We start from the raw sequence: 6,851 nt of genomic DNA, 5'->3' as shown, positions 1-6,851 counted from the left end.
TCGTATCTCCCTCAAGGCCAGTCATTTATTATTATCTTCCCCTAAGTCTGCCATCATAATCTACACAATTAATCTTGAAATGGAGGTAAAATGCTATTTTGCATCACGTTATTGCAGTCATGTATCAGCCAATAGAAGTGATGATAATGATGGTGAGGTGAAGGGGCTGTAGTGGCTGAGTGTGAACGAAACACAACATTTATTCAATGAAATTATACTGCGAGAGTCACCGCATTATCTAATGCCATATCTAACTGTTACAAACATCATTGTTTTGTGCAAACACATAAAATTCCTTTTAAAAAATTATGTGCGATTTTCATGGAACTTGTTGATACTTCAATTTGACTATATAGTCAATGGTTTAAGTTGGAGTGGTATTGCTTTATGTTTACCATGTTCACTATAAGTCTATACCTTGCATGTCCATATACCTATTAAGAAACAGCATGTCACATACCTTCTTATTTACAAGTTATTATTTTCTGATCCTCTACATTATCGTTTACTTCTAGAGTTTTGTTGCTTTTTTTTTACTTCATTTTATATTGTTAAACACGATCTTTGACTGAGACTATGATCTTTTCCCGAATTTACTGTGGATTTGTTGTTATGATTTTTTAGAACATGGCGTACTCTTCTGCTATTACTAAACCTTATCAATATATCTTTTTGTTGCTGTTATGTTTGTACAGAGTGTATATAAATGTATTGTGCCAAGATATATAACCGCCATGCTGGAAGAAATAAAGTCACTTGCCATCCAGACACCAAGCGTGGTGTGCATAACTATATGGCCTAGTGTATGCCAGCCTGCACCTTTTCTTGATTGCTTCGAAAGCATGGACGCAGCGGGCATCACGAACTCGGCCCAAAATAATTAAAGCGCTGCTGCTCCATCCTTGCCGAGACAGACGTTCAAGATTTGTTTGAGACCCTAACGATCACCCGGAGCATCCGGAACCTGCCAGACCAAATACGACTTGGGAATGGCCGCTTTGTCGAAGTACTTCAATCTTACGCCCAATGTCGCATTCGAGCTCACCAATTTACTAAGCAGGCAACCGTGCCAACAACCGTGCCAACATCTTGCAGCTTTGACAAGTAAATCGACAACCTCGCTCGTGACAAGTTTATCGATGAGTGTGCGTCAAAGCCACTCCGACAAAGACTTGTGAGGGAGCCCTCTTTCAAACTAGCGGAACTCATGACCATCGCTCGTGCATCAGAGGCTACCGAAAACAGGCCTCCCTCATGGAGTCTGTATGCACTCCATCCTGCCCAAGCTAATACTGACGACGACACACCACCAGCGAGCAGATAATGGTCGTTTTCCCTCCCGACAGGCGAACAAAGGCCCAATTCGCACAAAGATGGAAGAAGGTCTTCACAGGCCTCGGCAAGATTCACCAGCCAGCACGTGGGAACTGTGGTCACATCGGACATCAGGTTCGTGATGATGAACGATGTCCCGGCCGAGGTCAGGAGTGTAGAAACTGCCACAAAGTTGGACATTACAGCCATGTATACCAGAGTTCAAAAACCTTTCGGGAGAATTCGAAATCATACAACGAGCTCCTTTTCGTGCTGTAAGAGCTCGTGAAAGCTAATATCGAGATATATGGCCACAATGTCCGAATGATCGTCGACTCATGCAGGGGTATTGGTTCTAAAGTGTTTGACTGGATGAGAGGCCATGATCATCGACTACGCTTGACCCCAGCCAGGTGCGTCCATTCACTTACGGGTCGAAAGAGCCACTCCCTGTGAGAGGGAAGTTCATGGGACACTTACGCTCTCCAGGAGAAAACCATACAGTCCCGCGTCATATCGTCATCGAGGGCGATGGCGACTGTCTCTTCAGCCGAGATACAGCCATCTTGCTTGGCCTACTCCAGATGGAACTTGGAATGAATGCAGTACATGTATTGTTACCGCGAATAACTCTGCTCTGGAATTTACAAGGATTTACTCAAAACCTACCTGACGGTTTTCGAGGGACTTGGCAAGCTCCTCAAATACCAAGTCCACGTCCATGTCGACCCAGGCGTTAGACCAGTCGCCCAACCACCGCGGAGCATCACCACCTTCTGCGCTACTCCCACGATTCTGAAAGAGACAATAGCATCAGGTTGCGGGGAGTCAGTCGACCCCGTCATCGCTGATACTACGGGCAGTGTCGAAATGAATTTGCCATTAAAGGGATCGTACAGTTTTGGTTGAGCCTAATATAAGGTTTCTAACATTTTTTTTTTTTTTTGGGGGGGGGGGGAGTGAGATAATGAGAAACCTCCTATGAAATATGAAAGTGCATGTAATTCTATGAGGAATTCAATATTTATTTGATGAAAATTTGTTTTGAAATGGCTGAGATATCCAAAAAAGAGCGAATCTGACAAAGTGTGGGCCGGACCGACACCTTATCACGATCGCTTTATTTCACTTTATTTTTTGATGTTTCAGTCATTTCAAACCCGATTTTCATCAAATAAACTCTGAATTCCTCTTAAAATGGTATGATGTGTACTATATCATAAGTGTTTTCTTGGTATCTTGCAAAAAGTTAAAAGCCCAATTCTCATCTCCACCAATACTGTACCATCCCTTTAAAGACGGCATCGTTCTTCGAGGCACACGAATAGTAAAGCATTCGAATCTGAGACAACGCACGCTCTCAGTTGCCCATGAGACTCACTAAGGAGTTGCGCGCACAAAGCAGCTGATGAGAACAAAGGTTTGTTGGCCAAAAATCAACCAGGACGTCGAGGATCTGATTTGTGGTTGCCGCAGCTGTCAGATGTAGAGTCGTCAGCCGCCGAGACAAACCATATATGCCACCCAGCCCACCCGTGGCATGGGTCCTTGATGACCTTTGTGGACCGCTCCCCACGGGAGAAACACTCCTGTGCGTGAGATTGACAACTCAAGCCGGTGGCCAGAAGTGAAAATACTGTCGCCACGACAACCACAGCGATCACTACCAGACTAGATCTAATCTTTGACACGCACGGAATTCCAGTTTGCATCGTAACGGATAACAGACCTCAACTCATCTCGGAACAATTTGCCGAATATTGCTCGACCAATGCCGTTCAATGCGACGATAATGAAGTGAATTCTACTGGCCTACCGTTCGACAACCCATCCCGCGACAGGAGAATCACCAACGAAACTTCTGTTCAATCGCAAAATTCGCAATAAACTCCCCGCTGTCGCGAACACGCCACCGTCTCACGCATATCATCAAGTACATCAAGTACGAGTACAAGGCGCGAATGAAAGACAATTCACCGACAGAAAGCTTCGCGCGAGAAACAGCGAGATCAACAGAGGAGACAACCGTCATCATCCTTCAACAACACAGAAACAAATTCGACACTCGCCCCTAGACCGTGATACCCGTTAAAGGCGACTGTGCTGTGCTGGAACGGCAAGGAACATAGATAATGCGGCACTTACTAGTGTCGCAAATCAAAAAGTGGACTCCATCCCGCGACCACCCGCATGTAACGATGAATGCGACGACGATGTCCAGCGCTGATGTCGCGGCCAATGATCCGCCCGCGAACATCGCCCCCGGCGACCCACCAGCGAATGTCGCACCCCAAACAACGAACCAAGCGTTCGCCGCTCAAACCGAGTGCGACGAGAGCCGGACAGACTGATGGATTACCGCGAAGGACCCGCGATATTTGTAAATAAGTGAATACTGAGCTGAAAAATAAAACGGACTGAAAAACCGAGAAAAGAACTGAAAGAAGTGAACAAACCGAGCGAAAACAAAGAAAAGGTCAAAATGAAACTCATGTTTATATATAATGCCAAGCTCAACCAGACACCGTCAGACAAGCTGCGATACACCCATCTCCTGAGACCCCTTGAAACACAACTACAAACTATTGAATGCAACCGTTGATATTGAAAATTTCTCCATTCTTATCTCAAAATTCACGAATTACTCACGTGAAACCAAATGTTTTGACTATAAGCATGGTACATTTATTGTATATTAATCTATAGTGAGCTCTCACGTATCCTAAACTAAACAAAAATTGCGATATCAAACATTTTAAATCACTGCCGTTACTGAGCGAGCGTATACGAAATTTATATCTTTGTTTTCGGTAAGTTGTGAGTTCTGTATGTCAGTGTCGATAGCAAAACATACTAGCTACGGTTTTAGATCAAGTTCATGATATAGTTCTGAGTATAATACGATGTAATAAATTCAATATCGAGTTGTCGCTTCGGAATTTGGAGATTGTGTGGTCTCTATAGTAAGTACTAGTACAGTCTACTATGTCGAAATATTGGGTCCCGTGAGATTTTCGTGCCAAAATTGATTTTTTTTTTTTTACATCTAACTAGGTCAATTTGGGGGTGCTGAATCCAAAAAACTTTGGTTCCATTTTTTCCGACTACGTCTTCAGTCACCATTTTGAATTTCAAAATGGCCGCCATAGCAAACTGTATTTTGACCCAATTCTCATAATGTGAGCATCATAGAAGGTTCAGATTTGATGCAAAAAGCATGTTCGTGATGTCAGACATTCTGATACACCATTTTCTAATATTGTAGATAGCTTTGATACAATTTTTAGGCAGCGATCTTGAAATTCAAAATGGCCGCCATAGCTAAATATATTTTTACCCATATCTCAGGTTGTAAGCATTGTGTGGAGTATAAATTTGAGGCAAAAAGCATGCCTATGATGTCAGTCATGCTAATACATGTATATACATTCTTTTATTCAATGGTGGATCATTTTCCTTAGCGGCCATCTTGAAATTCAAAATGGCTACCATAACAAATGTAATTGGACCGGTATCTCATATCGTATGCATTGTGTAAGGTTCTAATTTGGGACAGAGAGCATGCGTATGTTGTTAGACATTCTGAAACATCTTTTTCTGAAACGATGGTTCATTTTGATATTAACGGTGGCCATCTCGAAATTCAAAATGGCCGCCATACCAGAATGTATACTTTGACCCATATCTCATGTTGTACGCAATACAGACAGTTCACATTTCGGGCATAAACCGGGCTCATGACGTTGAACATTCAGATGCACTTTTTCCCTCCCTAAAATTGCAGATCACTTTCAAGGCTGCCTTCTTAAAATTTAAAATGGCTGCTTTTCATCTAATATCTCTGGTTACAAGCAACTTTAAGACATATCAATGTTTACGGTGGCGTACAGTGTACATTCTTTAAAACACACACACATAGGGCCTATACATTCTGTAATAATGAATTATTTGTATTGGTCGCCACTCTTGAAATTCGAGGTGTATTTCGACCACATTGGGTGCTGTAAGATATTTAAACTGCAAAACCAATCATGGTAAAACACTCATGTATTAAAGTCAATCACTTTATTGAATATTGCGTAAGCGGAAGTGTTTCCTGTCCTGTAGGTACACTGTTGTGTTGAAATGCAAAAGGGCTGCCATCTGAAACATTCCTTTAAAAGCATAGCGTTTGGGTAAAATTTGTGAATGGGCAATCATGTGATTTTGATGTTAAAAACAAATGACTTTCAAAAAACTGTGAGTGACTATTAAATAATGCCCCTTTTAGACGATTTGGTGGTAAGAACTTACAATATCAGCCCTATATACTCTAATAATTCGTGGGATAGTCGCTTAGATAATGAAATGTTTTTTAGGCTCATTCCCTGCACGTGTTTTTAAAGAAACAGCACTCTAAAGCTGTACACAGGGTAGAATTAGTTCTAAATTCTTCCAGAAATAATGACTTTTGCATTTCTTGCTGTTGAGCATGATAATGAATTATGTGGCTGCCGTTGGTGTAGGAAGCTCGAAGCATTTTATAATAATTGAACAATTTATGCATACCCTCTGGAAATATCTACAATCTAATATATCATATTTATATGTATTAGAGGCACAAATTAGGTTGTGAGAGTTTACGAGGTTATAAGTTCTCTATTGTTTCAAGTCTCTACGAGGGTAAAGCGGGAAATTGTCCTGGTTGAAGTCATCCACGCCAAACTTCTGGAAGGCACGGACTGTGTCATAACACATTCTGCATTATTCAAGGTTTAGATACTTCTTGGTCCATCTGCTCTTGGAGACATCCTCAAATTTTCAACTTCAGCCAGCACCATGAAAGGCATGAAAAGGCAGACCTTTGGTTGTTCCTGTTTTTCGCAACAAACTGCAGAGCATAATCTCTCAAAATTGTCAATTGTACCTTTGTCATTTCCTTTTCCAGTGATGGAGCAGACAGCATGCAACGCAGTAAGTGAAGCAAACCTACAAGATCCATCAGGATAATTGAAATGTTAGAGGCTACGTAATAATCATCAATATCTCTGATTTTCCCGTTGCTCTAATACATAAAATGGAATGAGGCTATCTGTTGTGAGTGACGGGTGACAGTAACTCCCATGGCATCTTTGATGAACTCTTGTTTTTGTTTTTGTTTTCATGATGTGGTCTCTGTGTCAGATGGAATCGACTGCTCAGTATTTCAACTCTCAGGCTGATTATTTGGCTCAGTTTTGTGAGTTTCTAAGGCATGGGTAGGAAAAAATGAAACATTAATCGTGAGAATGAGGAGAAGGCCATGAAACAATGAGATGAAGAGTGATTGTGGAATTACTTAGAACTTATATCTTTCAATATTGTATCGTTTAGCAATGACTGGATAATGACAGGTCTATCAGGCTGTAGAACCATTAGAAATGTTATGAAGAATTGGTGATCCCTTAAGCTTCATGACTTTGGATCCTATCTTACATGGTGTATTTTTTTTTTTTTTTTTTTTTGCACGAGCTGAATGTCTGGCCTTTCTAACAATATTCCAGAGATTAATATATTTT

Source organism: Diadema setosum, chromosome 19 (genome assembly GCF_964275005.1).
Source record: "Diadema setosum chromosome 19, eeDiaSeto1, whole genome shotgun sequence".
Taxonomy (NCBI): domain Eukaryota; kingdom Metazoa; phylum Echinodermata; class Echinoidea; order Diadematoida; family Diadematidae; genus Diadema; species Diadema setosum.
The sequence above is the reverse complement of the archived record's forward strand: the minus strand, read 5'-3'. Positions refer to the sequence as shown.